Below are 13,082 nucleotides of genomic sequence, written 5' to 3'. Positions count from 1 at the left end.
TCCTCTTTGAGCAGAGGCTCCTCCAAAGCATAGTCCGGTACCCAGCTGTTGGCACTGGCCGGGGTACCCTCTCTGGCTAGGAGATATTCTACTCCCTCTTCCCCCCATCTCGAGTCTAAAATCTCTGTGACCTCGTTGATGTGCCCCCTCCTTGGCGACCCCCCCTTTCTGGGCCCTTCTCTGAGCGGGTCTGGTGCTGTGTCTGGCTCCTGAAATCTATGAGGTGCTTTGTAGGGCGTGAGCACCGATCTATGGAACACCGGATGCATTCTGGAACCCTCCGGAAGAGCCAACCGGAAGGCCACTGGATTGACCTGTGCCTGGACTTGGTAAGGTCCTAGCTGCTTATGTCCTAGCTTCTTCTTCGCTAAAGATCTGGTCGGCACTGCTTGCGCTGCTAACCAGACCCAGTCTCCCACCTGTATGTCTTCCCCAACTCTTCTGTGTCTGTCGGCCTGCACTTTGTATGCGTGCTTTGCTAGTTCTAACTGCCTCCTGAGTTGTTCGTGGACTTCCTGCAACTCCGACGCTAAGGCTTCCGCTGCCTGTGGCTCCCCCTCCCCCACTCTCTCTAAACTCGGGAAGGTTCTGGGATGCCTCCCGTTGTTGGCGAAGAACGGCGTCACCCCCGTCGACACGTGCTTCGTATTGTTGTAAGCGAACTCGGCGAGTGGCAGGTAGTCCACCCATGTCGTGGGCTGCTGATTGGCGTAGCATCTCAGGTACTGCTGCATGATGGCGTTGACCCTCTCCGCTTGCCCGTTGGTCTGTGGGTGTCTCGCCGACGCCAAATTGACTTTGACGTTCAGAATGCCCATCAGCTTCTGCCAGAAGTTCGAGATGAACTGTCGCCCCCGGTCGGAGAGAATAGACTGTGGCAGACCGTGGACTTTGAACACGTGGTCTATGAACAGTTTGGCGGTCTGCTCTGCCGTGGCTACCTTCGCGCACGGAATGAAGTGTGCCATTTTAGTAAACATGTCCACCACCACTAGCACTGCTGTCTTTCCCCTCGAACTCGGCAGATCCGTGACGAAGTCCAGGGCCACCCTCTCCCACGGTTCAGACGGTGTCTGCAGCGGTTCCAGCAGTCCCGCCGGCGGTTTGTGAACTGACTTGGCCCTTTGGCAGGTGTCACATCTCGAGACGTAATCCGCTACTTCCCCCCGCATCTTGGGCCACCAAAAGTCTCTGGCTACTAGTTCGACAGTCTTTTCTTTGCCAAAGTGCCCGGCGGTGGGAGCGTCGTGTAGCTGCTGCAGTACCCTTGCGCGGAGGTCGTCTCCCGGCACGTAGAGTGCTCCCTTGTGGAGGAGCAACCCATCGCGTATCTGGAACTCGTCGGCCTTCGCTGTGCCCCTGTGCACCTCTCCATCTTGGCCTGTGCGAAGGGGTCTTCCCGCAGCGCGCGACGTACGGCGTCCAGGTCCACGGTTGCCGACGCGCATGCCCACGCTTCCGGTGCGAAAATGTGCTTGGCCGCCGACGGTGCCGCCTCCTCAAGGTATTGCGGCTTTCTGGACAATGCATCCGCCATCACGTTGTTGTCGCCTGGAATGTACTCTATCTTGAAGTCGAAGTCCGCGAAGAACTCTGCCCATCTAATGTGTCTCTGGTTGAGGAACCTAGCCGTGCGCCAGTACTCCAGATTCTTGTGGTCCGTGTGGACCTGCACTGTGTGTCTGGCTCCGATAAGGAAGTGCCGCCATGCCTTGAACGCTGCATGTATGGCTAGCAACTCCCTGTCCCAGATCGTGTAATTCTGCTCCGACTTGCTGATCTTCCTCGTGTAGAAGGCGCACGGCCTCCAGTCCCCCTGCTGGTCTTGTTGCAACAGGACAGCTCCCACGGCTCTGTCTGAGGCGTCTGTCTCCACCCTCATGGGTCTGCTGGGATTCACATGCAGCAGCTGCTCTTCGGACGCGAAGAGACGCTTGAGTTTCTGAAAGGACTGCTCCGCTTGCTCCGTCCAGATGAATTTCTTCTTCTTGGAGCTGAGCGTGTCGGTGATGGCCGCTGTCTGCATGGCAAATCCCTTGATGAACTTGCGGTAAAAGTTGGCAAAGCCGACAAACCGCTGGACTTCCTTCCGATTGCGTGGGCTTTTCCAGTCCAAAACTGCGCGAACCTTGGCGCTGTCCATGGCGAGCCCCTTGTCCGACAACTTGTAGCCCAGGAAATCCACCTCCGTCATGTCGAACTGGCACTTCTCCAGCTTGGCGTACATCCTGTGCTCCTTCAGTCTCTGCAGAACTTCCCTGACATCCCTCTCGTGCGCCTCTCGCGATTCTGAAAAAATCAGGATGTCGTCCAGGAAGCATACGCACTTCTTGTAAAGGAGCCCCGCCAGCACATGATGCATAAAGGCTTGGAAACAGTGAGAGCCATTTTGTAATCCGAAGGGCATAACTCTGTATTCGTAGGTGCCCAGTGGCGTGAACATGGCCGTCTTCCACTCGTCGCCTTCGCGCATGCGAATCAGGTTGTACGCCCCACGTAGATCCAACTTGGTGAAAACGCGTCCTTTCCGCACCGTCGCGAGCAGGTCGTCTATCTTGGGCATGGGGAAGGCTGAGGGCTTGGTTTTCGAGTTTAAAATTCGATAGTCCACCACCAGCCTCTTTTGGGGCGTGTCCCGCTTCTTCACAAAGAATACTGGACTGCCTCCCACCGCTTTTGACTCCCGGATGAACCCACGCTTCAAATTGTGATGTATGAACTCCCTGAGTTCCTGCAGTTCATCCTCAGACATGGAGTACAGTTTCCCAGTTGGCAGCGTCGCCCCCGGCAGGAGGTCAATCTTGCAGTCATAGGGTCTGTGAGGAGGTAGCTTGTCCGCCTCCTTCTCGCAGAACACCTCCAAAAACTCCGCATACTTGAGGGGTACTGCTTGCAGCGTGCCCAACTGTAACTGCGGGTCTTCCTCTTCCCCTTCTGGGCTGGGTATAATGCAGTGTTCCGCACAGTAGGAGGAGCCAAAAGTCAGTTGGCGCTGGTACCAAGCCAATGCTGGGCTGTGCCTGTGCAGCCAACTCATGCCTAATACTACAGGCGTGTTCGACAGTTGGGTGACATTGAAGCTGATGACCTCCCGGTGATTCCCAATTTGCATCACCATCGGCGGCGTCTGCTGTACCACCTGCCCCCCTAGCAGTTCCCTGCCATCCACCGTGACAACCTTCAGGGGCAGCGTGGCTGGCAGTAACGCTACGTTGTGTTGTTGAATGAACTCCAGTCCTATAAAGTCTGCATTACTGCCAGAGTCAATTGTAATAGGCACTTCTAAGGTGAGTCCATTGGGCAGCTGGAGCGATGCGGTGAGCTGCACCACTGGTTTGGGCGGGAGGGGGTCTGTGGGCTGCAAAATCTCTGGGGACTTCCTCACTGACTCGTCTGGCTGGGCCCCAGTGCCTCCGTTTCCAGCCAGACTCCGTCGTTTCCCTGCTGTGGTTCTCTCTGCTGAGTTGTTTCCAGTACTGTCACTGAAGCTGCAGTGTGCTTGTGGAGCCTCTGGGGACACTCTTTCGCCATGTGCTGTCCACTATCACATATATAGCACTTCCTGTTCCCTCTAGGCAGCTTCGGTTTGACTGCTCCCGGTGTTAAGGCTCTGGTAGCTGAGTGAGCCCTAGCACCGCCAATCTCCATCTGCTCTTCGCCCCCTCCCTGTGGAGGCGTGGACTGCGCACGCGCTGCATCTCTGGGCAAGAGGGGGGGCACTCTCGCTGGTGTGCGTCCCCAACGCCCTTCTTCTTTGCTCCATGGGCGTTCTTCCTGCCTCACCCCAATCGATAGCGCTCTTTCAACCACTTGCTGAGTGGTTGTGGGTCTCTCTCCCCGTGCCATCTCATCCTTGATCTGTGGGCTCAATCCCTCCAAAAAAAGGTCTCTAACTGGCGGAGAATCCTTATCCCAATTCAGCGCGTTGACCAATGCAAAAAACCGGGAATGATACTGCCTTACGCTGGCTTTCCCTTGTCTTAGCCCAAATATGTCTTTCCGGGCAATGTCAATGTCTATGTTTGATAAGAAACAGGAATCCATTGCCTTAATGAATGCATTTGCGCTTTGGAGCGCTGGATCCTTATCCCTCCACAGATTGCGCAGCCATGCTTTCGCGTCCCCATGCAAATGGGACAAGATAAACCCCACTTTCTCTTGCTCATCTCTAAAGTCTCTATCCAACAGCTGCAGCGCAAACAGCACGTCTGCTCGGAAATTGGGGTACTGCTGCAAATTCCCATCAAAATGAGATACAATGCTGCCTCCTCTCTTCCCCAACCCAATCCCCTCGGATCTGGGTCCCGGTAGCCCCTGCTTCGCAAGCCCTTCCAACCTGGCTTGAAGATCTTTGCAGGCAGCCGCCGCTTCTTCTTCTCTCTTCCTGGATGCGATTATTTCAGCGCTGAGTTGTGTCACCGCTTCTTGCAGGGAAGCTATTTTCTGTTCTGTAGTCATCTCGCCTGACTTTTGTGAGCTCGCAAGGCACCAGTCTTCTGCCCTCCCTTCCTCGCTCCCGTAGCGATGCTTGAGGCGAAGAAAACCGATGAAAATGTGAGACGAGGCTTACTGTCAGAGACTGCCTCCAGGTCCCAGCTCACAGAAGACCAACGCTAGCCAGCAGAACTGTGCAAAAGTCTTTATTGAAGTTTAGTTCCCATTTTCAAGCCCTAGCGTGCGTCTCTACGTCTAGACCCTAGACCAGCGAAGCCTCGTCTGAGTCTCCGCCCCCTGTACACCAGTTTAAGACTCTAGCCTTACTCCACCTTCTTCGTTTCTCCTTCCGCCTCTGGGTCCTACTACCCCCCGGGGTGCCTTCCTTCCTGGACGCATCGGATGCGGACCCCTCGGACTCCTCCCCCTCTCTTCGGCGTGCTTTGGGACCCGGCTCCCTCTCCGGGCTGCTCATTGCGCCACCCTCTTGTACATTTGAACTTGGCGCGCGCGCGCTGCCCCTGACCTTCCTTTTGACCGTTTCCTCGCTCTCTGATGCAGGCGTGGCTAACCCTGACTCATGTCCTTCCGCTGACGGAAAGCTGCCTGCTGCCGATGCCTGGGGCTCCTCCCCCCTACTGCTCTCCGGTGGGGAAGCTGGTCCCGATTTCCAGCTGCTGCTCTCTGAGTCCCCTCTGGCCCCTCCTTCCTGAGGTGTTCCCTCTGGCAACCCCCTAGCTCTGACCACGGGAGCCCCTTTCTGTGAATCCTCTGATTCGCTGGAGAAACTTAGAGACCTCGGACGGCTATCATCGCTGACCTCTCCCTCGGATTCCTCTCCCTCGGTCTCTAATTCCTCCCTTTCCTGTCCCTCTGCTCCTGAACGCCTGACACATACTTTTTGCGATTTCTGGGTTAATATTGCATTAACACCAAAGAACACAACTTGAAATAAGCTGTCAGAGACTGCCTCCAGGTCCCAGCTCACAGAGGACCAACGCTAGCCAGCGGTAATATACAAAAGTCTTTATTAAAGTACATTATCCATTTTCAAACCCTAGCGTGCGTCTCTACGTCTAGACACTAGACCGGCGAAGCTCCGTCTGAGTCTCCGCCCCCTGTACACCAGCTTAAGACTCTAGCCTTACTCCACCTTTTCCATCTCTCCTTCCGCCTCTGGGTCCTACCACCCCCCGGGGTCCCTTCCTTCCTGGACGCTTCAGAGGCGGACCCCTCGGACTCTTCCCCCTCCCTTCGGCGGGCTTTAGGACCTGGCTCCCTATCCGGGCTGCTCATTGCGCCACCCTCTTGTACATTTGAACTTGGCGCGCGCGCGCTGCCTCCGACCTTCCTTTTGACCGTTTCCTCACTCTCTGATGCAGGCGTGGCTAACCCTGACTCATGTCCTTCCGCTGACGGAAAGCTGCCTGATGCCGATGCCTGGGACTCCTCCCCCCTACTGCTCTCCGGTGGGGAAGCTGGTCCCGATTTCCAGCTGCTGCTCTCTGAGTCCCCTCTGGCCCCTCCTTCCTGAGGTGTTCCCTCTGGCAACCCCCTAGCTCTGACCACGGGAGCCCCTTTCTGTGAATCCTCCGATTCACTGGAGAGACTTAGAGACCTCGGGCGGCTCTCATCGCTCACTTCCCCCTCGGATTCCTCCCCCTCGGTCTCTAATTCCTCCCTTTCCTGTCCCTCTGCTCCTGAGCCCCTGACATAAGCGAAATCCAAAATTCTTCTTTCTACGTACTTGGAACGCAAATAACCTCTTTTGCATAGTTTAGACTTATTACACTTTGCTATTTGTGGGTGAATGAACAAAGAAAGAAAAATCTTGGTTCTATCGCAATAGAAAGTGGACAAATCAGCTTTGATTTTTCTTTCTTTGTTCATTCACCCACAAATAGCAAAACAAAGTGTAATAAGTCTAAAGAAGGCAAAACAGGTTATTTTGGATTCCAACTACATAGAAAGAAGAATCTTGGATTTCGCTTATTTCAAGTTGTGTTCTTTGATTGGGCTTATTTCAATTCGCATGGTGGTTTTTGGGTGTGCACCAGAGTAGCCCCCAACCAAAGCAAAAAGGCGTTTTGGGTTCCATCTGCATAAAAGTAGATGTTAAAGCTCTGATTGGGGTTATTTCAAATTGGTGTTTTTGGGGTTAGAATGCACATTCACCCAGAAATCGCAGACTGAAATGTTTGTTATCAGCCCAATTCATGCATAGGTGTTTTGGTTCCATCGCAATAGAAAGTGGACGAATCAGCTTTGATTTTTCTTTCTTTGTTCATTCACCCACAAATAGCAAAGTGTAATAAGTCTAAACTATGCAAAAGAGGTTGTTTTGCGTTCCAAGTACGTAGAAAGAAGAATTTTGGATTTCGCTTATTCCAAGTTGTGTTCTTTGGTGTTAATGCAACATTAACCCAGAAATCGCAAAAAGTATGTAATGAGACCAAAATAACAAAACACGGTCTTTTCGCTTCCATATGCATAGAAAGACGAATAAGCCTTGATTGGGCTTATTTCAATTCGCATGGTTGTTTTTGGGTGTGCACCAGAGTAGCCCCCAACCAAAGCAAAAAGGAGTTTTGGGTTCCATCTACACAAAAAGAAGATCATAAAACTATGTGCTTCTTTCAAATTGGTGTCTTTGCGGTGTTTTTGCACATTCACCAAGAAATCGCAGAGTGAAACGTTTGTTATCAGCCCAATTCATGCATAGCTGTTTTGGTTGTATCGCAATAGAAAGTGGACAAATCAGCTTTGATTTTTCTTAATTTATTTATTCACCCACAAATAGCAAAGCAAAGTGTAATAAGTCTAAACAAGGCAAAACAGGTTATTTTGGATTCCAACTACATAGAAAGAAGAATCTTGGATTTCGCTTATTTCAAGTTGTGTTCTTTGGTGTTAATGCAACATTAACCCAGAAATCGCAAAAAGTATGTAATGAGACCAAAATAGCAAAACACCGTCTCTTCGCTTCCATATGCGTAGAAAGAAGACGAATAAGCTTTGATTTGGCTTATTTCAATTCGCATCGTGGTTTTTGGGTGTGCACCAGAATCGTCCCAAACAAAGCAAAAAGGAGTTTTGGGTTCCATGTACACAAAAAGATCATAAAACTATGTGCTTATTTCAAATTGGTGTTTTTGCACATTCACCAAGAATTCGCAGAGTGAAATGTTTGTTATCAGCCCATTTCATGCATCGGTGTTTTGGTTCCATCGCAATAGAAAGTGGATGAATCAGCTTTGATTTTTCTTTTCTTTGTTCATTCACCCACAAATAGCAGGTAGCTTGATTCTGGACTGTGTCACTTCCATGGGTAGGCATGACATCATATTTTTTGAATGCTCTAACAAAATACCTCCCTTCCTGTGTAAGCATATATGAGATGCGCAGAACTCTATGCGCGCGCAGAGTCGCTCTCTCCTGCAAGGGAGAAGGCCGGCCCCCACCTTCGCGCGTGTTGCTGTTGTGGTCGCGCGTGAGGCAGGGGCCGCAAGCTGCAGTTCCTCGCCCACGAGAGGCTCCGTTTGGCTTCCGCAGCCCACCCGCACCATCCCTCCGCAAAGGGGCACGAGAGGAAGGCCACTGGGGGAGAAAGGCAGGTGAGGGCGGGGCGGGGGGCAGGGCTGCACCCTGGGGAGAGCGGGGTCGAGAGAGAGCGGCTGGGAGAAAGAGAGAGGGCCAGCCTGGCTCGGCACGTCTCTGCTGGCCCAGCGTCGCAGCGCCTCTTCCCCCCTTTCCCCTCCCCTTCCTGTCCTCTTGCCTCTCCTCCGCTGGCACCTCCTTCCGGTACTCCTGCCCCCGCCCAACATGGCGGCAGCACAGCCTCTTCCGCCCAGTTCCCTCTCCTTCCTGTCCTCTTGCCTCTCCTGTGGCACCTCCTTCCGGTACCCCTGACCTCGCTCAACATGGCGGCAGCACAGCCCAAAATGGCGGCACTAGAAGAAAGCCACTGGGGGAGAAAAGAGCGGCTGGGAGAAAGAGAGAGGGCCAGCCTGGCTCGGCACGTCTCTGCTGGCCCAACGTCGCAGCGCCTCTCCCCCCCTTTCCCCTCCCCTTCCTGTCCTCTTGCCTCTCCTCCGGTGGCACTTCCTTCCGGTACCCGTGCCCTCGCCCAACATGGCGGCAGCACAGCCCAAAATGGCGGCACTAGAAGAAAGCCACTGGGGGAGAAAGGCAGGTGAGGGCGGGGCGGGGGGCAGGGCTGCCCCCTGGGGAGAGCGGGGTCGAGAGAGAGCGGCTGGGAGAAAGAGAGAGGGCCAGCCTGGCTCGGCACGTCTCTGCTGGCCCAGCGTCGCAGCGCCTCTTCCGCCCTTTCATCTCCCTTTCCGCTCGTCTCTCCTCCGGTTGGAACCTCCTTCCGGTATCCCTGCCCTCGCCCATTTCCCTCCCCTTCCTGTCCTCTTGCCTCTCCTCCGGCGGCCCCTCCTTCCGATACCCCTGCCCGCGCCCAACATGGTGACAGCGCAGCCTCTTCAGCCCTTCCGAGCTAGGAGTGCAGAAAAAGGTGAAACTGCCATGAAAAGGAGGAGTGAGTGTGTGAGTGAGCGAGAGAGAGAGAGAGAGAGACAGGGAGCATCCTAGAATGGTAGAGAGGGAATGGTAGAGATGGAAGGGAACCCAAGGGTCATCTAGTCCAACCCTCTGTAAAGAAGCTCAGAGCTACAATTCCCAGGTCTTCTTTGGGAATTCTATGGGAATTGAGAGTTTCTAAATTCATGAGCATTCATGAGCATCCGCTCATGTTTTTACCTTTTATTGAAAGTGGCCACAAGTGACTTGGGAAACGCAGCCAGATGGATGGAGTATAAATAATATAATTATATTGCTCCTGCTGCTGTTCTTCTCTTACTCAAACCCAACCCTATCCCAAACCTTACGGTTTAGGAGTTAGGGTCAGGTTGGGGGTAGGGTTTAGGGTTACGGTATAAGGTTAGGGTGGACTGGGACAAGGATGGTGCTGTGGTCTAAACCACAGGGCCTAGGGCTTGCCAATCAGAAGGTCCGTGATTCATATCCCCACGACAGGGTGAGTTCCCATTGCTCGGTCCCTGCTCCTGCCAACCTAGCAGATTGAAAGCACCCCCGGGTGCAAGTAGATAAATAGGTACCACTCCGGCAGGAAGGTAAATGGCGTTTCCATGTGCTGCTCTGGTTCGCCAGAAGCGGCTTTGTCATGCTGTCCACATGACTCGGAAGCTGTCTGCAGACAAACGCTGGCTCCCTCAGCCAGTAAAGCGAGATGAGTGCCGCAACCCCAGAGTCAGGGGCCAGGGCCACAGCAAGGTCCTCCTATATGCTCAATTTGCAAACTAAATCAGGAACTCTGCATCTGCAGTTTGTGAAGGGATGAAGAAAAGAAACCTGCACAGAACTATGCAGTTAAGGTCAACTGTTATCTGGCCCTCAGTTGACTATTGGTATGGGATAGAGCATCCCATTCCGGTCACTGAATGGGCAAAGTGCTTTGATGGGCATATGATGGGCTGCTTTGTGTGGAGGGAATTGGAGCTTAGATTTGTCATGGAACCCTTATCAGGGAAGGTGGATCTGTGCCTTGAACTGGTTTGATTGAGTTTGGGATTTGACCAAATTTGGTATGTAGCTCTACTGCATACTGCTAGCTATATCTATATATTTGCACTTTATTATTATAATAAATGGGACGCAGGTGGCGCTGTGGGTAAAAGCCTCAGAGCCTAGGGCTTGCCGATCGAAAGGTCGGCAGTTCGAATCCCTGCGGCGGGGTGCGCTCCCGTCGTTCGGTCCCAGCGCCTGCCAACCTAGCAGTTCGAAAGCACCCCCGGGTGCAAGTAGATAAATAGGGACCGCTTACCAGCGGGAAGGTAAACGGCGTTTCCGTGTGCGGCTCTGGCTCACCAGAGCAGCGATGTCACGCTGGCCACGTGACCCGGAAGTGTCTCCGGACAGCGCTGGCCCCCGGCCTCTTGAGTGAGATGGGCACACAACCCTAGAGTCTGGCAAGACTCTATCGAGTATCGTGTATAGTATATAGTTTTCACACAGATCCACATCAGTTACTTTAGGCGGGAAACCCTGGGTTGTTGTTGCTACAATGTTGACAGCCGGCTGCCTATAAAAGCAGGCCGGCTGAGCTGTTTGCTATTCTGTTCTGTTCCAGCTTACAAATAAAGAGCTGCTTTGGAGAAATTGCTGTGTTGTCTGCTATGTCTACCCACTATTTAACACCTAATAAAAGACTCTGGATTTTTCGCAAACGTTACTTTAAACATTTTTTTCAATTTATTATAAATCATTTCTCAGAATGCTTTTGTCCACCACATTTCTTTCTCTTTGCATTTCCAACAAACATTTGAAGCAGTTCTAACCCTCCATAATTTTTCCCAAGATGAAAATTGGATATTATGCCCAATATCTTGTGCCAAATATATCATTACCGATTTAACTTTTTCATCTTTGGTATGCCACTTTAGCAACAATTTATACATTTTAGAAAGTAACCACATTATTTTCCATTAAAGATTTTTCAAACCTTGAAATTTCTTTACTGAATCCAATTTTCTTATCTATTTTAAACACATCATTTAATTGATATTGCAACCAGTCTGTTACTGTCTTATATCCTCAAAACTTTTTCAATTTCAATTGTTGCTCTACTTCCATAAGCAACTCTCTATAGGTTGCTGTCAGAGCTGCCTCCAGGTCCCAGCTCACAGAGGACCAACGCTAGCCGGTAGTAATGTACAAAAGTCTTTATTGAAGTACAGTTTCCATTTTCAAGCCGCAGCGCGCAGCTCTACGTCTTAGAAGCTAGACCGGCGAAGCTCCGTCTGAGTCTCCACCCCCTGTACACCAGTTTAAGACTCTAACCTTACTCCACCTCTTCCGTCTCTCCTTTCTCCTCTGGGTCCTTCTGCCCCCCGGGGTCTCCTCCTTTCTGGACTCTTCTGACGCTGACGCTGACCCCCCTGACTCCTGTCCCTCCTTTCTGCGGGCTTTAGGACCTGGCTCCCTATCCGGGCTACCAACTGCGCCGCCCTCCTGTACATTTGAACTTGGCGCGCGCGCCCAGCCTCCAACCTTCCTCTTGACCGTTTCCTCGCTCTCCGATGGAGGCGTGGCCAATCCTGACTCATCTCCTCCCACTGGCGGTGAGCCGCCTGATCCCGATACCTGGGACTCCTCCCCCCTACTGCGCTCTGGTGGGGAAGCTGGTCCTGATTTCCAACTGCTGCTCTCTGAGTCCCCTCTGGCCCCTTCTTCCTGGGGTGTCCCCCTAGGCACCCCCCTTGCTCTGACCATGGGAGCCCCTTTCTGTGAATCTTCCGATTCGCTGGAAAGACTCAGAGACCTCGGGCCGCTGTCATCGCTAACATTTCCTTCGGATTCCTCCCCCTCGCTCTCTATTTCCTCCCTTTCCTGTGCCTCTGCTCCTGAGCCCCTGACATCCATCCCCTCCTCGAAGCCCCCCCTTCCCCCCTCCCCTCCTTCAGGTGTGGGTACTGGGTGCTCCGTCGTTGTGGGGGTGAGTGCCGGATACAGTTCGTCCCCCGTGGCGTGCATCCAGCCGGATAAGTCCGGCTCGTCCTCCGTGCTCTCGCCGACGTCGATCTCCTCTGCTTCCATCTCTTTGCCTCCGTGCTCGAACCCAAGGTCCTCCCCCAACACGTCCATGTCCGTCTCTCCCCCGGTCTCCTCTGGGGACGTTGCCTGTCCAGGACCCCCCAGCCACTTCCTGCGCCACTGCTCCTCTGGTCGATCGTCCCACCAATAAGAGCGGTCTGAGGCAGACCCCGAGGGTGATCCCTCCGGGGAACGTGTGTCTAGTGCCGGTTCCTCGTCCGAGGCGAACCCCTGGAACGTGCTGGCTGAAAGTGTGGGTGTGAAAAGCCAGTCGTCGAAATACTCGGCTGGCATGGGCCTGTGTGGGAAAAGGGCATGAAACTCGTCTTTGAGCAGAGGTTCCTCCAAAGCATAGTCCGGCACCCAACTGTTGGCGCTGGCCGGGGTACCTTCTCTGGCGAGAATAATAATAATAATAATAATAATTTATTATTTATACCCCGCCCATCTGGCTGGGTTTCCCCAGCCACTCTGGGCGGCTTCCAAAAGAATATTAAAATACTGTGATACATCAAACATTAAAAGCTTCCCTAAACAGGGCTGCCTTCAGATGTCTTCTAAAAGTCTGGTAGTTGTTGTTCTCTTTGACATCTGGTGGGAGGGCGTTCCACAGGGAGGGCGCCACTACCGAGACGGCCCTCTGCCTGGTTCCCTGTAACTTGGCTTCTTGCAGTGAGGGAACCGCCAGAAGGCCCTCGGTGCTGGACCTCAGTGTCCGGGTAGAACGATGGAGGTGGAGACGCTCCTTCAGGTATACTGGACCGAGGCCGTTTAGGGCTTTAAAGGTCAGCACCAACACTTTGAATTGTGCTCGGAAACGTACTGGGAGCCAATGTAGGTCTTTCAAGACCGGTGTTATATGGTCTCGGCGGCCGTTCCCAGTCACCAGTCTGGCTGCTGCATTCTGGATTAGTTGTAGTTTCCGGGTCACCTTCAAAGGTAGCCCCACGTAGAGCGCATTGCAGTAGTCCAAGTGGGAGATAACCAGAGCATGCACCACACTGGCGAGGCAGTCCGCGGGCAGATAGGGT

Source organism: Podarcis muralis, chromosome 1 (assembly GCF_964188315.1).
Source record: "Podarcis muralis chromosome 1, rPodMur119.hap1.1, whole genome shotgun sequence".
NCBI lineage: Eukaryota > Metazoa > Chordata > Lepidosauria > Squamata > Lacertidae > Podarcis > Podarcis muralis.
Note: the sequence above shows the minus strand (reverse complement) of the source record.